The following is a 19,998-nucleotide window of genomic DNA, read 5'->3' on the forward strand; positions in this document are numbered from 1 at the left end:
ATTTTAATTAAATCCAATGATATAATAGCAAGAAACAATTAAGAGTGTGAATAATGAATGTTTGTTTAATCATTTCAACCTGTGCTTAGTGTATAATTCAATATTAATAGCATTAAAATGCAAGCTATATACAAAGTTTTCCAGAGTAAACTAGATAGCCAGGGAGACAATCAGGACTAAAGAATGGGGCCAATGATATACTCACACTCATTTTTATTTTAAAATATATAAACTGAATATCTAAAGAAGTTCCCAATGAAAAACATTATAAACATTATAAAATCAGTATACTAGAAACACAGAGACAAGTTTTTTAAAAAGAAATGGATAAAATATTTCCTCAATATCTCCTCAAGAGATCCAAAACACTAGTAGAGCAATGCTATAACAGAGAAACCATTGTTTCCTTAGCCCAGGGGTGCCAGCTTGAATAAAATATTGGGGGGGCAGGTAAGCCCCACCTTGCATAATCAATCACATGATGGTAATGCCCATCAACTTGGGGGGGCTGGACCCCCTCAAATATTTTATTGGGGGGTCCAAAGACCCCTCAGCCTCTAGGAGTTGGCTCCTATGGCTCTGGTGAAATTGTGCCACCAGATTAGAAGGTAGAGGAAGCAGCTTTCCTCCTCGTTCCTATTTTATAAAAACTTATTTAATTCTTTCTTTAAACAAAAAACACCCTCCCATTGGTTTCAATAGAAGGAAAATTAACAATGCAAGAGGGAGGGACATTTTTAATTGGGAAAATGGTGCAAAACAGAAAGTCTTCAAAATGATCCTTCTCTAGCATCATGGTCTTATAGCTGCTACTAACTTTAAAACAAACAAAAACCCAAGGGACATCCTGCATGTCATCTCCTGCATCCCTAAGGAAGTGGCCTGGCGGGCCTTCTTGGGGAGAAAGTATTCTAAATGGTAGAGGTGCTCCTGGGAGATCCCTGCTCAAAGTCTCTCACATCCTGCCTAAAACGGACCGTGGGGGGGGGGGGGGAATCCCTTCCCACCCTTTCCTTGCACAGATGTTTCTCAAGTTAATGACCAGTGCAGGGCCAGGATGAATAAGTGTGGTGTCTTTATGAAGTGCTTGTTGCTGTTAAGTGTTGCAGAACAACATGAAGAAATGACATCTAACCCAGAGCTAACTGTCTGTTCTTTCCATATTTCATAACCAAAATATATATTAGGAATAAATTTGCATGCTTCAAGCACACATGTGGGTGGAACTTGGTTACAGCAATGGGTAAATGGGAAATTGTCAGAACTGTGCAAGGACTTGCAAATTTATTAACTTAAACTGCAGAGAATCCTGTGATTCTCCTGTTTGAGACGTGCACTTAGACTTGAGTCTTGATTAGTCTTGTGTATTTCTCAATATTAGATGGGCAGTTCTGAGTACTGCCAAAGAGGTCATGCCACTAAGTAAGTCTATTAGGCAAGAAATATTCATAGAACTCTTTCAGGAAGAGCAGAACAGATGTTTCTTCAGAATTCCCTGTGTCATAAAAAGTTTCCCACTTGTGACGTTCTTGGCTGCTAGTTGCATAGATTTTTGCATTGTTGTAGATGTTTCGTATTTCTGTCCCCTAGAAGAAGATACAAAAAACTACATTTCAAGACTATATATAACAATATTACTTAACATGATTTGAAACTATTTTTACGTATGAAAGTGTTTCTAAATGTTGTAATTGTTTTTTATATACAAAACTGTGATTGTTTTTATTGCAGATGTTTTTAATTGTGAAATTGCTTCTGGATATTTTATGGGAAGCGATTCATAAATGAAATAACTATATATGTAACTATATATTAGAGACTACCAAAAGGCTAACATTCTGTGATGAATGGATGGGTGATGGACAGAGCCCAACAAAAAGGAGTGACGCTTCTCAGATCATTCTCGATTACCCTTTTAAAAGACACAGTTTAAGCAAGAAAGAACACCCCTCCCCAAATTTTATAGCCATGTGTCCTTGTAATCCCTTAATCTGGTCCTGATTACAATGTAAACTGAAACAATGTTGTCTTCTGATCTAGTTCTAGTTCAGATAAAAACAGCAGCTGTAGAATGTGCATGTCCCTCCCATTCATGAAAGTTAACTTTGAAGTCCTGTTATTGCCTCTTATATGATAACGCTGTTAACTATCTCACAGCCCATATTTATATAATAACAAGCCAATTTATTAAGCAAGCAAGACACACCTGTTAAGTAAATCCTCCCTGTTACATTCCTTTGAAGGGGCATTCAGACTAAGTACACTCCTATATGCTTTACCTGATACAGATTGCACTGTTAAAGCCCCTTTAACAGAGCAGATCTTTCTGCAACCTAGATATTTTATTTTATTTTACAATACCCTTGAAACTAGCAAAAAGGCAAACTGAATGTATGCACATTTAATTCATTTAATATGTACAGTTATTAAATAATTACAAATCCTGGCAAATATACTAGGATTTTACACACACATACAAATATAAAACAAAAGAAGCAATGGAAATTGGTTTATTGTCAAAGTTGCCATTATTATTATTATTGTTGTTGTTGTTGTTGTTGTTGTTGTTATTATTATTATTATATATACACCACCCTATACCAGGTGGATTTGTTATATCATCTGTAAAGAATGACATGGATAAAAATTCTGGGACCAGTGGTTAAACTCTCTGATTTCAACCTAGAAGGTTTAGGAATGTGAGCTAAAGCTAAGTGGTTTTAACAATCAATCCCTCTTAACAGGGGACTCTTGGGATTGTACTTCTGCATGGGAAACACTGTAGGGGCCTCAGACCAACTCTCAGCACCCTTCCGAAAATGCAGCTCCCAGTATTCTTTGTTTAAAGTATATAATGTGAATATGGCCTCAAAGAGGCTAGGCTAGCCTGCTTCAGTCTGCATCCTTGCTAGAGATTAAGTCCTATTGATCTTAACTGGGTTTACCAGAGCAGACATGTATAAGGTGAACACTTGCAGTGTAAGCAGTTTTTGCTTACTGTAAAGAGGCAGACCGAAAATTGTATTGAAAACTTCACACAAATCTTATCTTCAGCAATTGGTTGGCTAAACATATTCCAAGATTCTGAGATATCCATTATGAATTAAATACTGGTTGCTAATAACAGCAAAACATCTAATTCCCTAAACCTATAAGATCTCAAGAAAAAGCAAAGTTACACTGAAAGGAAAGCTAAAAGATCAGATTTAGCTGTGGAAGCAGAGACACACATCTGCAGCATGCAGGTTTTGCTTTAATATCTGGTGTCCTTGCATGGGCAAGGTTCTTATCTTAAGTAAACTTTCTGGTCGGAGCACTTCTGACAATCCCTCCAAGTTAACACCACAAAGTTAATTAGAGTCACTCCTCAGTTGCTAAAATTCTGAACAAGGGTTACTTAGCTATTGGATTTGCTTGCAGTCAATTACTTTGCAAGAATCAGGTGAGATACCTTAGGGATTTTACATTGTCCAAGGCAGGCTATGCAATTCATTGCATAAATACCCTACATCATCAGCTTCAAATTAGTGATCCATGGATCCCAGGGCCTCTGCATAACCCACCCAGGGGGTTTGTGACACCATTCACATTTTTAAAAACCTACCAGGGAGATATCAATTTTTTTGAAAGTAGGGGGTCCACGGCTTGGCTTTTGAAAAGCAGGGGGTCTGCAGTACTTAGCTATCTGGGAACCACTGTCCTACATGATGAAAATGTGCAATATTGATGTAGGTGAAAGTCTGCAAGCATAGTGTAGGGAAAAACCACCATTATATAGCAACATTCAATATTATAGTAAGTGGTTAAATTGTAGTGCAAGGTTGCAATTGCTTAAGCCTGGGAGTCATTCCATGGAGCTTCAACTCAGTGGGACTTACTTTCATGAAGAAGCACATAGGATAATGGTGGAAGGGCAGCCTATCCCAACCTGTTGCCCTCTAGAGGTTTTGTACTACAAATCCCATCATCCTGGTCATTAGCAATGCTGACTGGGGCTGAAGGGAGTTGAAGTCCAAAATGTCTGGAAGGCATCAGGTTGGGGAAGGCTGGGATTTGTTCTGATATTAAGCCCCCCACACACACACACACTTAATAGGCATTAGGGGAGCCTAATATATAGAACACTCCATACACTTGTAGTGGCTACCAAGTTTCAAGAGTGAATACAAGTGTCTGTAGCTTCAAGGAGAGACTAACAAAGAGAACCAGCTTTGGCACTGTTTGGGTCCTCAATAACAAGAAAATGCAAAGCTAATGCCAAAGTGAGCAAATGCTAAACTCTGTCCTTCCTGGGAGCACAGAGCAAGAGATAGCTAGAGGGAGGCTTCTGTAGTATTGAAACTAATAGCCGTTACAGGTGCATGGAGGCTTTCCCCATATAGTGCACCATTAAGAGACTTAATATTCAGCATATCTGTCAGTGAATCAGCTCTAATATACAATATTTCATTCACATAACCTTCTCTAGCCTCCTGAAAGACAATAGTCTGACTCTAGATTCCTCAGCTGACAAGTCAGCTGTTGCACATAGATAGCAGGCTTTTTGAACGATATTCCACGGATATTTGTGTGCCAGTGGTGCAGTCTGCAATGATTTATATGATGTTACTAAGTGCTCCACTTGCAGCCTGAAGAAGTACAAACCTTTCTGTGTTTTGTTGTCTGTCTTCCTAGCCATCGTCTCATCCCTCTTCTTTAATCATCAGACCCATTCCTATTATGAGTTTGCACTATTGTCCCTTGCGGAAATTTCACCCGGCCCATCTGAAGTCTCCCCATCCTCCATTTTTTCAACAATGTGCAGTGCATCAGACTCATCTGGCACACATCTCCTGAGGATGCAAATGCAATTGCACAAACTCAGTGTTGTTGTTTTAAAAACAAAACAAAACAAAATAAAAACCCTGAGCCAACATTGTCAAGTGGTGAAAGCATGTTTATATTCATAAGAAGAAAAAGTGAAAGTGCTGCCTTGGATGCATCCAGAGTTTTAATATGTTTGGAGCCTCTTAACCTAATTTCAAAATTGTTTCTCAAACTTCTGTACACTTGGGCTGTGCAAAACTCTTAACATTTGCTAGATGAACTTTGATATATTTGTTTTACATTAAGTGAGACATAGCTGGCTAGTGAGTAAGCCTTAGCTAAGAGTTCCAACAGCTGAAAATTTTAGAAAGCCTTATTTTGAAATGCATATTGCCACACAAGTCAAGAAAGAAATGACATTAAAATATCACAAATCTCCATATTTGTAAACTTGGCATATACAACGATTAGATCCAGCATTAAATCTTGAAAAGTGGTATTCCTCAAGCCAAAAGGGGGACTTTTGGATACCATACTTCAAACATTTTGAGTACACAAACATTGTGCAAATAGTAGGGCTGCCATACATCTGAATTTTCCCAGACACTTCCAAGATTTCAAAGGTGGAATTGATGTCCGGGGGGCATAGCTGTCAACTTTTCCCTTTTCTTGCGAGGAATCCTATTCAGAATAAGGGAATTTCCCTTTTAAAAGGGAAACGTTGACAGCTATGCCGGGGGGGATTTCTGAAAGGAAGTGCTTCGTCCAGGATCTTAGGCAAGTCAATTGAAAAATTGTGGGTTTTGGAGCGTTTTTGTAAAATAAAGCTCAACAACTTTTGCGGTGTCCTGGTTTTTCCTTCTTGAAATATAGTGTTACAGGAAAAATCCGAGGGCTCCCTTGGACAAAACAAAGACACCAACCAGGATAACTTGGAGCAAAACAGCAGCCTGTAGGCTTGGTCTTTATTGAACTGTTGCAACAGGGTATTCCCCTCACTTGCAGGAGAGAGGAAAGACCCAGAAGAATAGTGCACAAGGTCTTATAAAAACTTTTGAAATTCCCCTCCTCTAGATCAAGCCCACCCCCAGAAACATCATGCATACATTACAGAAAGGAGGGGTTGAGGGAGGAGTTGGTGGTAACCTGAGTGTCTTGTCACCTGGCTGGTTCCTCCCTTCCCCCCTCCCCCTGAGTCACTTCCAGGAGACAAAGGGGAGTTTGCAGTTTCCTGCCCCCTGAGGGAAGATCTGATCAGTGTCCTTTGTTTCAGTCCATGCTGAATCCACTCCCATATGCAACTTCTTTGTGATCTTGATTGTCTTCTGTCTGGGACCATCAGGGTTGGCATAGCAACTGGGCAGGGCACCTGTGTATGTGCTGGGATGCTGAAGGGATTATGGCAGCCCTGTATCAAACCTGCCCCATTTTGTAGTCTTTCCTTCATGGAGTAAAATAAAAGTGGAACAGTGCAAATCCAATGTATGGTTGATTTTCTATGAATTTATAACAGAAGCATAGCGTATGTAGTGTGTGAGTGTGAGTGTGTGTGAAGTTTGTACAAACAGAATGATTGGGGTGGGGGGGTTCCTGCTACAGTTCCCCCCTTCGGAGATAAGATTGCAAAGGTGGCCGGCAGCTTTCTGCTGGTTGAAAGATTGGCTACTTCTTGAGAATGCAGACATTCTGGACTTGGAAGGATTCGACAACAGGTTTGGTTGGCATGCATATATATGGTATGACAAGGTTAAAGTTCACAAGGGTTTCAAAAACCATATTGTTAGGAAAGCATTATACAATGTTTGGATTCGATATAAGGATTTGTTGGAAAATAAAACTCCTAGGTGGTTATCACCAATGGAGGCTAAGGAGGTGAAGAAACTTAATATGGAATCTAAATGGCCAAAATATTTTGAAATCTTAGAACAAGAAAGTGGCAAATTCAAATTACAGAGCTTTGAGAAAATAAAGTCCAAGGTACGAGACTGGCTCCATTATTACCAAATAATGGAGACTTTTAAACAAGACAGGAAAATTGGCTTCCAGGTGGAGAAATCGAAATTAGAAACAGAATTGCTAGAACCCAATACTAAGAATTTATCAAGAATGTATAACCTGTTGCTGAGGTGGAATACAATAGATGAGACAGTCAAGTCAGCTATGATTAAATGGGCACAGGACATAGGTCATGACATTATGTTTGCTGACTGGGAACAGTTATGGACCACCGGTATCAAATTTACGGCATGTAATGCCCTAAGAGAAAATATTATGAAAATGATTTACAGGTGGTACATGACCCCAGTCAAGCTTGCGAAGATTTATCATCTGCCCAATAATAAATGTTGGAAATGTAATGAGACTGAAGGCACCTTCTTTCACCTTTGGTGGACCTGCCCAAAGATTAAAGCCTTTTGGGAAATGATTTATAATGAAATTAAGAAGGTACTTAAATGTACTTTCCATAAGAAACCAGAGGCATTTCTCTTGGGCATGGTCGGCCAATTGGTGTCAAGGAAGGACAAGACTTTTTTTATGTACGCCACTACAGCAGCAAGGATTCTTCTAGCAAAGTATTGGAAGACACAAGAACTACCCACACTGGAAGAATGGCAGACGAAAGTGATCGACTTTATGGGACTGGCAGAAATGACTGGCAGAATCCGTGACCAAGAGAAAGAGACGGTGGAGGAAGACTGGAAGAAGTATAAAGTATATCTTAAGGACTGTTACAAAATTGAGGAGTGCTAAAATGTCAAGGGGAAGGAAGACGCAGAATTACAGCTGAAATTGTTTGATGATTTAAGGTGAAATTGAGAAAGATAATAAGTTTAAATTTAATTGGCAAAAAGGGTTGCTGAAAAACTGTAAAATAAGGATGCAAAAAGGGTGAGGTATGGGGAAGTCCGAGAAAGGAGGTTTATGAAAATGAGGTTAAGAAACTACATTTGTATGTTTGTTTGTATTTGTTGATGTTTGCATGTTGTTGTTGACTTGTTTTAAAATTGGAAAACTAATAAAAATTAAAAAAAAAAAAAGATTGCAAAGGTGGCTACATTGCAATCCTTTTCTCCGCACAATTTAAAGTGGTAAATATTAACCTGCTATTCTCCCTCCCAGATGCGTGTGTCCATGTGAACCTGAAAGGGACTTGGATGTCACGTTTCTCAAGGATATTTGCATAGAAATATAACAGTGTAATAGTGCACATAGTTAGACATAGGATATCACGTAAAATTAATATTTTGTTGCTCAGTTACTTGTGGTATTTTTGCACCTTGGAATAAATATTTTCTCAATAGTGGCGTATGCTTTACATTTAGCAGGAAGGTCCACTAATGACTGAAAAATGCAGTTTGCTTTGCCCCCCACCATTTTTGCGTTCTCAGGTGTCAAAGTAGCTCTTCTGTGGTCTCACACCGGCATGGTGTCACAGTAGTGGCAATCCCTGGCGAATCCACTTAGGGCTTTCATATCAACCATGTTGCCTGGCACTCACCACAGCTGCCACAGGTTTGGACACGTCCTGAGAGAAATGTCTTTACCTTGGCCTTTCTATGGGGTTTTATTATTATAGGCTCTGGTCTTGCAGTCATGGGAAGTTGCTCACTTGCACATTAAGGACCAAAAAGCTAATTGCAGCCTGGATAAAAGGTAAAGGTACCCCTGCCCGTACGGGCCAGTCTTGACAGACTCTGGGGTTGTGCGCCCATCTCACTTAAGAGGCCAGGGGCCAGCGCTGTCCGGAGACACTTCCGGGTCACGTGGCCAGCGTGACATCGCTGCTCTGGCCAGAGCCAGAGCCGCACGCGGAAACGCCGTTTACCTTCCCGCTGGTAAGCGGTCCCTATTTATCTACTTGCACCCGGAGGTGCTTTCGAACTGCTAGGTTGGCAGGCGCTGGGACCGAGCAGCGGGAGCGCACCCCGCCGCAGGGATTCGAACCGCCGACCTTTCGATCGGCAAGTCCTAGGCGCTGAGGCTTTAACCCACAGCGCCACCTGTGTCCCGATACACTTGCCCAATTCAAACTGAGTCCAATTTGAATTTATCTTGCCCCATGGTTCTCAACTTTTCAAACCAATCTGTTAAAAGAAAACCATTCTTAAAAGGGCACTTGTCCAAATAAGTCAATTTAACTCTATAAGGGATCATTCCTGCTAAACCAAAGCATATCCACCTTCATGTATCTTAGAAGCTGCTCCTTGGTAAAGTGAGTTTTAGCACATTTTAAAATGGGTAGGGAAGTTGGCAGAGTGCCAGGTGAAACAACGAAATGTGGTTATAAATTTATCTAATTCTAAACATTGGACTACATAATAGCCTGATCTGTAAAAAAAGCATAAAATGTATGAGAATCCTCCACTGGGGTGTAAGGAATAAGACATTAAACATAAAAACAATTACACACAAAAATACCCCCCTTCCATTTGTGGAAATAACAAACTGTCAAGACACATTTCAACATTCCTACGTAATAACACATAATACAAAACAAACTAATTAAATATCAGTTGCATATCTTGAGACAATTGGGATATTTTATGTATGTATCTTGAGGTTCAAAAGTCAGAAAATGTCCTTGCAATTCCACTCCACCCCCCTTTGTCAGCCCCACTCCCCCGGCAGTCTATATCCTTTGAAAGAGATAGCTGTGGGCATTTTGAAAACTCTGGTGTCTGTTGTCGCAGGTCTTGTGATGGCGAAGAACTGAGTTGAGGGGTTGTTGCTGCTTTTTCATCATTGCACATCTGTAGAAGTGATATCCTGTAAGGGGTTAGGGTTTTTTTGGGACTTAAAAGACAGTTAGAAAAGGGAGGAGCAAAAAAACCCCTCCCCAAGAAAATCTCCTTGAGTTATTAGCTGCAAATAATAAAATCTTAGCATGTTAAGCATTTTACTCATTTTAATATTATTATCACATTTTCATATAATTACTGTTATTATCTGCTAAGTTTGTTTGCTTTCCTTCACTTAGTTTTTTTGGTGTTTTTTTTTTCATATTATTAAATAAAAAATTACTCCACATGTATAGAAAGAGAACTGTAAAAAATACAACAAAGGTTAAAAAATAAAAAAGCCAAAAATTAGATTACCTGTCAGATGAAAACAGACTTGACACAAAGACATCAGATTTAGAAAAAGAATTATTATTAAATAATACAAAGATATTATCAAAACCACAGATTACTACTGGACTGAAAGAATGAGAAAACAATGGAAAAGGGCTTAAAATGACTTTCAGTATGTGATGGACATGTCCCCAAAGTAAACACACACACAATGACCTATGAGGAACCAGAAATAATAATACTCAGGCAAAAAGGTAAACAAATACCATTCCACAAACAATGTTTGGTTGTGCTTCGATTAATTTCATAGACTTCATGGAAAAACTGATTAAATAAATGAAAAGAGATTATTTGTAACTTAAAGTGTCAAAGCCACAAAGAGATGGAAGTCACTAATACAGCAGGGATTCAGACTTGTTTCACAGAACAGGAAAGAAAGTTGCTGTGGGAGAAAAGAAGGGACAAACACTTTGTTATCGGGGTTCACATATCCTGTTAAAAGGGAAAAAATTATTTCATGTGAGAAGCCTGTCCTAAAATGCACACAAAGTCTGTGATTTAAATCCCTTGGGGGGGGGGAGTGCTTTGATATTTACCTGTGAAAAGAATTTGGCATGTTAATCATGTTAAGATTTGAAACTTGGCAACCTCCTGACTTTGATGGTCCAGTACTTAACACCTTTTGTCTTACGTAGCCCCTGGAGCAAAAGACACATTAAGGGTGATTTCCCTCAGTGGCTCCAAGTTTTTTTACATAAGGAAATTTGGATAAATTTCCCCTTCAGCCCAAGCTCCTCTCACTCCCTACAGTTCCCCCTCCTTCCTCTCTCTATCTCTCTCCCCCCTTTTTTGCTGATCTAGCCTCTGTGCATGTGCAGAGTTCATGTCTCAGCAAACCTTTTATACTATTGAAAATGTTGAAACCTTTGGCTAAATTACCATTTGAATAAAGGAAATGAAGGGTAAGGAGTAGATTTAAAAAATAGGGTTAGATTTAAAACAAAACAAGAAACTCTGTAATACAAGGCATCCTGTAGCCCAAGCAAGGGAGCGCTTCCTTTATTTACAGGAAAGGGCTGTCATTGTCGGACAACAATTCCACGCCCTTATATATGGGGGGAAATGGCCAGAGAGTCAGAATTCATAGGATTTTTTTTTTAACATTCTCAGTCATTTCAGCCTTACCATTTGCAGACAAATTTTTCTGCCCTTTATTTACAGGATAAATGGTCAAGACTCATATGTATTTGTATGTGCTTAAACTTTGAATTGAATTTGAAGTCTGATTTTTTTTTTTAATAGTAGACAAAATGATAAACACTGTAATCACTCAAATGTTTGAAATTACCAGTTCTGCTTCAAAACATCACGGATTTTACCTCCAGAATGATTGGGGTGGGGAGGTTCCTGCTACAATAGCAACCCTACAAATAGTTAATTAATTACAAAATCACCTTGGAATCACTTTATGTAGGCATATAGCCCAGATGAGAGCAGAACTTGGGTGCAGAGGCATGACATAAAGGTGCATAAAGTCTACATTTGCACATTTAGATGTATACACAATGTACAGTATATGTATAGATTGCCTATGGGATAGTGAAATGCTAGATTCCGGGTGTTTGATGGTTTGTGTTTTATCAACACAATAGTTTGCAGTGCACACAGCTAAACTATAAGCAACATTAAAAAAATTAATGCCACACTTGCAACTTACATTTTTAACAGGTATTGTACCACTGTCATGGCTTCCCCCAAAGAATCCTGGGAACTGTAGTTTGTTAAGTGTGGTGAGACTTGTTTGACAACTCCTATTCCCTTCACAGAGCTATAATTCTCAGCATTCCCTGTGAAGAGGGATTGATGGTTAAAAGGCCAATTTGTGAGGCATGGAAAGGTGGGATTTAGAAGTTAGTCCCACTGCATTCAGTGGTCTTAGAAAGTGCATTTAAAGACTGTGGCCTAACACCACAATCCTATAGATATTTTAGTATGGCTCACTCCCAAGTAACTGTGTACAAGATTGCAGCCTAAACTTCACTCCGGAGTAATAAAATATTCACATAAAAGGTCTACATTTTATTTTCAAGTACTCCATTTTGCTGGCTACTGTGTTCATAGTGTTTATGAAAGATAAGAAATGCCCCATTTACAAGCTTCAGTTCTATAAATAATGGCAAAACTTCGTCTTCCTAGAAAACACAGCAGTTATAGTGTTTTGACAGAACTAATGAAGGCTTAAGTGATGGCTACAACTTCTTCCAGCAAAAGAAACAAAAATTCTATTGCTTCCACAACAACAGAGACTTTCAAATACAAAACCAGAAGGGCAGGGCTCCTATTTAAGGAACAATATCTAAACACTGGGCACAATTATATATTTTAAAATGGAATAGTAAACTGAACCTGTTGCTACATGCTAAATTACCTACATGCAGTCCACCAGACTTAAGCAATTATAGTTTTAAACAAATTCCTTCCCCTCTAATTTGTTTAATGATTTTCTGGTGGGGACACATTGTACCGAAAAAAACAAATTCACATTTTTGATCCAGAGGGCTTTTTTTTAAAAAAAAAGGCTACAACCCTAGCCTGGTGCTCGTGGCATGCTAAACCAAGACTTGGCTTGACAACATACCTGTGGGCCCTTAGAAAGGAGCTTGCAGCTGCTTTGCTGCTCCCAAGCCCTTTTTGCCACCACACCATGATGAGCTAATGTCATGAACTGGCTGGATACAGAAGAGTGGTGGGAGGCACCAGCAGAGGAACCCCCAGGGGAAGAAGACTCAGAGCCAGGGGATTGGTGGAGGGACAATGATGAGTGGTCAGAAGGAGGAGACGGGGGTGGGGAGAGGTGTTGGAAGATGGAGGGGCAACAGGGTTTAGTGAGCAGGAAGAGTCTGTGGCTGAATGTAGTTCAGACTCTGAGGCAGAAGCAGAGGCTGGAGAGGAGGGGGTCAAGAGGCTCCTGAAGAATCCAGGGATTCTCTGCCTCCTGCAGTGACAAGCTCCCCAAGAAGGCACAGTATAATGAGGAGAGCAGAACAGAGCTCAGAGGTGTGCAGACACCTCTGCAGACACAGTTTGAGACTGTGTGGGGAAAACCCTGGAGAGGAGGAACCTTAGAGAGAGGTAGTGTTGTAAACAAAAATTGCCCTTTTCCCTTATGGGGTATCCAAGAGCCCATATAGAGTCCTTACATAGGTTCCCTATTGGTAGGAGAAGATAACAGAGGCCAACCACAGAATATTGAGAAGCAAAGCAGCTAGTAAGCTTGATCTTTATTGATATGTTGCAATAGGGTGCTCCCCTCACCCGCAGGAGAGGAGGAACTCCGAAAAATGGTGCACAAGGCCTTATAAAGACTTTTGAAATTGCCACCCTGTAGATCAAGACCAGGGATGCGGGTGGCGCTGTGGGTAAAACCTCAGTGCCTAGGACTTGCTGATCGTATGGTCGGCGGTTCGAATCCCTGCGGCAGGGTGAGCTCCCGTCGTTCGGTCCCAGCTCCTGCCCACCTAGCAGTTCGAAAGCACTCTTAAGTGCAAGTAGATAAATAGGGACCGCTTTATAGCGGTAAGGTAAATGGCGTTTCTGTGTGTTGCGCTGGTGCTGGCTCGCCAGCTGCAGCTTCGTCACGCTGGCTACATGACCCGGAAGTGTCTTCGGACGGCGCCAGCTCACGGCCTCTAGAGCGAGATGAGCACCTAACCCTAGAGTCGGACACGACTGGCCCGTACGGGCAGGGGTACCTTTACCTTTACCTTTACCTTTAGATCAAGACCACCCCCAGAAACATCATACATACATCACAGAAGGGGTGTAACCTAAGACCACCCCTCAGATATATCATACCTACATCAAAGAAAAAGCGGTCTAAACAGAAATTTGAATGTTGTTTTTCTCCTGTCCTTGTTTATCTCCTGTCTGGCAGGTTACTTGATTGGATTGCCTGGGGAGCCTGGTCATTCTTTTGTAGTGATAAATACTTAGTTCCTGGGCCAGGTCACAGGCTCACACCCTATTCATATCTTAAATGTGCCCTTAAGACAAGATTTGTGAGGAAAGAGACAATGGGGAGGTTTCCCACTTTGACCTTGCAGAGAAAACATTTGCTCAGTTTAGGAGTCAAAATGGTTCCAGGTCAGTCTTCCTGTGCTGATCTATGTACGTGCTTGGTTGGTACGCTTATGAACATTACAGATATCTAAGACCTCAAAATTCCTATCACAGTAGGAAGGCGGGGCCCTTCAGTCCTCGCAACTATGTCATTGGGGCAAGACTTCCAAGAAAGAGTTGCTGAGACTACAGGGCCTGATCTGTGGTTTGTTTCCGTGGATAAAGATTTAACTTCACTGGCCCTGGGTGATTTATGGTTTTTGATTGCTGACCTATGCCTTCCTCAAGCACTGACAGCTAAGTCAAGCTCAGAGGCAGATTTAAGAGCAGCATGACTGGCTTCCCCACACTGGACACTGAGTCTAAGAGACAATGCAGAGCACTGCAACTATGGCATAGTGAACTGAACAGAATGGAAGGCCAGAGGCAGGACGGGGCGCCGAATTTTGGCCTTGAACAGGGTGCCGCTGTAATTTGAAAGACCCAAGTCCGCCCCGGCTAAGCTATGGCTGAGCACATCATCCAAACCTGGGCTTGTGGTTAAGTTTTGTCCTCACCAACTACAAGCCAAAGTTTGTTCTAGGTTGCACCTCAAAAAGTGACATTTTGTATCATAAGGTCAGTTATAAGGATCTAGCAAAGGAAGACAAAGTGAAGATCTAGCTTAAACGTCTGTTGGTTTTTGGTGTACCGAAGGACAGGAACCACTGATCCAAATTTGGCCCGGGAGGCAATTTTCCCAAACGACACCCAACTGCCCTACACTTTACATCATATGTGAACAGGGAGAGAGACAGCTGGATTGTCTGCCCAACCATTAGACATCCTAATGATGGCAGGTGATTGATAGGTGAATTGTTACACCCGACTGTCCAAGTTGGCCCACCTTACTGTTTTTAACACTTGATTATTATTATTATTATTATTATTATTATTATTATTATTTCCATGAAGACCAGTATGTAGTACAGTGGTACCTCGGGTTAAGTACTTAATTCGTTCCGGAGATCCGGTCTTAACCTGAAACTGTTCTTAACCTGCAGCACCACTTTAGTTAATGGGGCCTCCCGCTGCTGCTGCGCTGCCGGAGCACGATTTCTGTTCTCATCCTGGAGCAAAGTTCTTAACCCAAGGTAATATTTCTGGGTCTGTAACATGAAGCGTATGTAACCTGAAGCTTATGTAACCCGAGGTACCACTGTACAGGAAACGGACCAAGCTTTCCCCCAACCTTAGGGCATAAGCTTCCCCAGGGTGGTGGCAGTCTACCTTACAATCTAGAGGGTCAACAGAGTGAGATGCAAATGAGTTCCAGCAGTAGTCTAACATGTATTTATCATTTTATACCCTGGAATAGCTTGTGAGGGCTGCTCCATGGAAACCCTTTTCACCTTTGGTGTGAACCCTCCACAAGAACGTTGCACAACGAAAATAAACAAAACAACAGCAACACTGCATTGTATTTTGTGTAGCAGGTGTTTCACATGTTTAAAATACGATTAACCTCTCAAATCTAAGCCTAAAACCTGTGTGTATGGGCACTTTGCCAGTGACCTTGGTGAGAGAAGACTCCTATCAAATGGTCTCCATTGTAAAAGTTCTTTGTATTCATTGTCTGACTTTTGAAGGTTCAATTGATCTCTTTTGTAGCCCTTATCATTGCACTTTCTGGCACCAGTGTGACTTTAACAATGCTCCCCTCCAGATGGGAACTCTCCAAATCAGATGCTAAAGTACTTTAGGAAATCCCTTTCTACAGACAAAACATGTTTCCAAAGCAGGATTCTAAGCCTTTTGTCCTGTTCTGAACAAAGTCATCCTGATTTGCAGCCATGGGACAAATGGACCACAGCAACTGCAGCCTATTTTCAGTCATAAAGAAATAAATAAATAAAATCAAGCGGTCTAGCAAGAAACACACATGATATAAACAGGGATGCAAGCCCAATGGACACTTCTGCCTGTTCATTAAGCTTTTACTCTTTCAAAGTCAGTGCAAGTTTTAAAAAACGGTGCTCACTTCAGTACTTAGGAGAATTAAGGAGAAGTTGTCAGGAGGAATAAATCACAATGCCTGTAATCCAGCATGCAACTATGCATGATTCAGTCCCACTGATTGAAGTTGTTCTATCAATCTGAATGGGACTTAAGTGAGCATAATTGGATGCAAGGCTGCTTTCATCCTATTTCAATTCTAGGAAGTGTTGTGGTGGTGGTACTAGTATCACTGTGTACACCTAAGACTGCAGCCTTATGCACATTTACTTGAACACAGCGGAACTTCCTTCCTGGAAAATCGGCATGCTGGTCAGGCTGTGAACTGGATCCATTTTTCTTTCAGTTATCTCAGAGGCTGCGGACAAAGACCATACAATTAAAACACATTCCCAGCACCACTCAAAGAATCCTGGGAACTGTAGTTTAGCCCTCACAGAATCAGCATTCCAAGCACCCTTAACCAGTGCCTTTTTTTCTATTAAAAAAAATGTACTCTCATTTTGACTCAAGAAAATCACCATTTTATAGTTCAAATCGGGGAAAATAAATACAGTAAATGGACAAAAGTACAAAGAACATGCATTACACGGGGAAAGGAAAGGAAGCCACCATTGGAGGTGGTAACAACGAAACTGACCAATCACCGTGCTAGATTCCAACTCCTACTTCACACATTAAATGCTCACTTCTGTCCAAGACTCAGAAAACACTGTGACAGGAAATGAGGCCACCATTGGGGTGGCAACAGAACTGACAATTCACCATGGTGGAGAAGAAAATATTTTTTAAAAAGTTTCTTCTCCTGTTAGATTCACAAAATGTTTAGGGGTATGTGTACCCCTGTGTACTCCCAGAAAAAAGCACTGCCCTTAACAAACTAGTTCTCAGGATTCTTCTTGATCTCTGAGCACAGGTGTTATATGGTGACAAGACCTCTCCTGTCAGCAATCGTGTCGCAGCATTCTTTGTTAAATAGCAGTTTCAGGGGTGTCTCAGACAGGAGGAGAGGGTTTAAAAACAGCAGCAGCCGCCTTCTCTGTGTTTCACAGATGTCCCAATCCTGATTGGATGTCAATAGCAAACAGCAGCGTTACCTGTAGTTTAGCCTTTGGAAGCCAGAGAACAAGGCTCCAGTGTCCTCCAGTGCTCCTGGACTATTCCCTCACAAGCAGAATAATCTTACATTAAAACACTAGCATCACAGAAACCATTCAAATGTGTTTATTTTTCCTGTAGTGGAATGTGAATAACCTGGCGCAGACTTTTGGAAACTGAGTACATGCAGCTCTGAAGACTACCAACTTCAGCACGAACAATTCTCTGTGATTCTTCCTTTGTTTTAACCATTGTCTGTGCCATATGCCATTATCGTCACACAGAGAGAGGCAGCCTTTTATCCTGGGAAGAAATTACGGTAGTGCAAAATAGTTCATCCAACTGTTTTAAGACTTCATATTAAAAAGAAAACAAAAACCCTGGCAAGGAGAAATAGTACCTGACCCTGGAAGAATGGAGACAAACAGGATTATGCAACCATCTGTTGCAACCTGCCACCAAATCACACATCCTCCCTTTCTCAGTATGTGTATCAAATGCTGGAATGTACTGAATTTGTATTAAAACAGTAGCTGATTCCCCAAGCCCAGCTATTGCTAGTAGTAATCTGCCGTCTTCCTTTAACACCAGAACGTAAATATTAGCTAGCATGTTAGTTGTCAAACAAACAAACAAAAACATGCAGAATTTCAAAACAAGGACAACAAAACATGGTGCTGATGATGCCAATGTTGCAGGTTCAGTCCCCACATGGGACAACTGCATATTCCTGCATTGCCAAGTGTTGGACTAGATGATTCTCAGGGTCCCTTCCAACTCTACAATTCTAGGATTCTAACATTACACACAGTCCTGATTTCTCGAGATATTTCCAGTTTGGGGATAAGCACACTGATGTCTCCAAAAATACGTTCCACCCGCTTTTTTTCTTAGCTATCATCTATGCCCTTATATGGCAAATGTAAGAAGATTGCATGACATAATAAACATTTGGGATTAAATTTGTAACCCCCATTGGGATTACATTCATAACACCCTTTCTGCCTTTATCCTGGATCTGAATAGAATCACAGTAGTGTATGGCTTCAGCTTCAGAGGAGGACCTGAGAGACCAGGGTTTTAATCCCCACTTGGCCATGAAGTTTGCTGGGTGACCTTGGGCCAATCATCTCTCAGTCTATAACCTACCTCACAGAATTGTTGAGAGGATTAAAAAATGGGGGAGGAGAGAACCATGACTGTCCCCTTGAGAAGAGGAAAGCTACAAGCATAGACCATGAGTGGTGAAACTGTGCTTCTGGACCTGTAGAGGTTTGCACTCAATGCATGGATGTCAAGGAGAGCAGCCAGGGAACTGCACACTTTCACAGCCAGCCACACTGCCCCTTTCACACAAGGGGGATTAAGCCCTCAGTCACAGGTCTGATATGAGAGAAAGGGCTTTAGGTGTGATTGCCACATCCCCAATGCACCAAGTGCAATGCTAGGAAAGCAAGGAACAAGCCAAGCATGGGCACCTCTCACATATCCCTTGAACTCATGGAAGGGAGGGATGTCTTCCAAACTCCCTGAGATGAGCGCATGAAGGGAGCTAAACTGAATAGTTAAAATGTCACTAAATGATTAACTCTAAGCCTCTTTCAATGCCTGCTTACGGATACAGTGGGGATTTTTATCTGTACAGTATATGGAACAGCATGGAAACAGTAAATGATACGTAAAATAAGAATTATGAAGTGTTTTGCACAATTAAAAAATGAACTATATAAATCACTCAATAATATATTTATTATCCCAGATTACTATGAGAGCTACATTTGGAGGGATAGCATCAAGCATCAAGGGTATGCCCTGCCCGATGTGTTGCACCAATGCCCATCTGAGATAGCCCCATGGTTGTCATGAAGGCCATGAAGTCATTTAATGCACTTTAAATATATACAACCAAGTATAAGAGACTCTATGCTTCAGACATTTGCCCAGCATCTTGTCGAGACTGACTGGTAATGGGAAAAGATAGTACATTCATTCTAGCTACCCCCACCACACATTTCCTTCACCGATATTTAGACTTTCTACAAAGAACAAATCAGGCATTAGGAAACTCCTGATTTCACCCACCTATAACTAAATTCTGTGCCACCTAGCGAGTCACTTGGCTAAGCAGTGAGGATGGGAATCCTGTGATCCTCCAAACCAGCCTTCCCTCACCCAGTGCTCTCCAGTTGTTTCAAACTCCAGCGCCCATCAATCCCAACCAGCATAGCTTAGATTTAGTAGTTCAAAACAGCTAGAGGTCACCAGCTTGGAGAAGGCTCGCCTCCAGAAGCTTATTTGATTTTTATCCCATCTTTCCTGAAAGGAGCTCAATGTGGTACCCCCCCCCCACTTTATCCTAACAACAACCCTGTGAGGCAGGTCGCTGGACTCCAAATCCTATCAGCCCCAGCCAGCACGCATGGCCAATGGTCTGGGACAAGGGAGGTTGAAAGCCTCAACATCTGGAGAACCCCAGGCTCCCTAACCCTGCAATATAAGAGCACAAGCCACACACAGAGAGATATATGCAGCCTCGTGGATCCAGATGTGGGGAGAAATAGCATCCTGGAGGAGAGCAAACACTGATGTGGGTAAACAGGCGGCACAGAGCACGGCCGCTGACAGCCCAAGGTACATAATGGTCCTACAGGTGACTCAACCCTAAGCGTCAATAATGATATAAACGCGCTTGAACACCGCCTGCGCTGACGTCAGCGTGCAGCCCCGCCCCCCTCCTCTCCGGCTGACCTCGGGTAAGCCTCTTTCGCGCGGATCCCGACTGGGGAAGCTTCGGCCAATCAGCGAGGCCGGCGGCGCGAGGCGTCTTCGCGCGGGGAGGGGGGCGTGGCGTGCGTGTCGCGGCCTGGCAGCGGGCCTGTCGCGTGGGGGGAAGAAAGGGGGCGTGGCT

The 19,998-nt window shown here is 41.6% G+C and overlaps 2 long non-coding RNA genes across 2 annotated transcripts; both read right to left on the reverse strand.

Moving 5' to 3' along the window:
• Positions 1–266: 266 nt before the first annotated feature.
• LOC307226884 lies at positions 267–19,823 on the reverse strand. The gene is made up of 3 exons (XR_013843652.1): positions 19,604–19,823; positions 16,263–16,350; positions 267–1,586 (listed from the first exon to the last, which is right to left on the reverse strand). It is a non-coding gene; the product is annotated as an uncharacterized lncRNA (long non-coding RNA).
• Positions 17,201–19,590, reverse strand: LOC307226962. Its single transcript, XR_013843744.1, has 2 exons — positions 19,173–19,590; positions 17,201–17,393 (listed from the first exon to the last, which is right to left on the reverse strand). It is a non-coding gene; the product is annotated as an uncharacterized lncRNA (long non-coding RNA).
• Positions 19,824–19,998: the final 175 nt, after the last annotated feature.

This window comes from Podarcis cretensis (assembly GCF_951804945.1).
Source record: "Podarcis cretensis genome assembly, chromosome: 11".
Taxonomy (NCBI): Eukaryota; Metazoa; Chordata; class Lepidosauria; order Squamata; family Lacertidae; genus Podarcis; species Podarcis cretensis.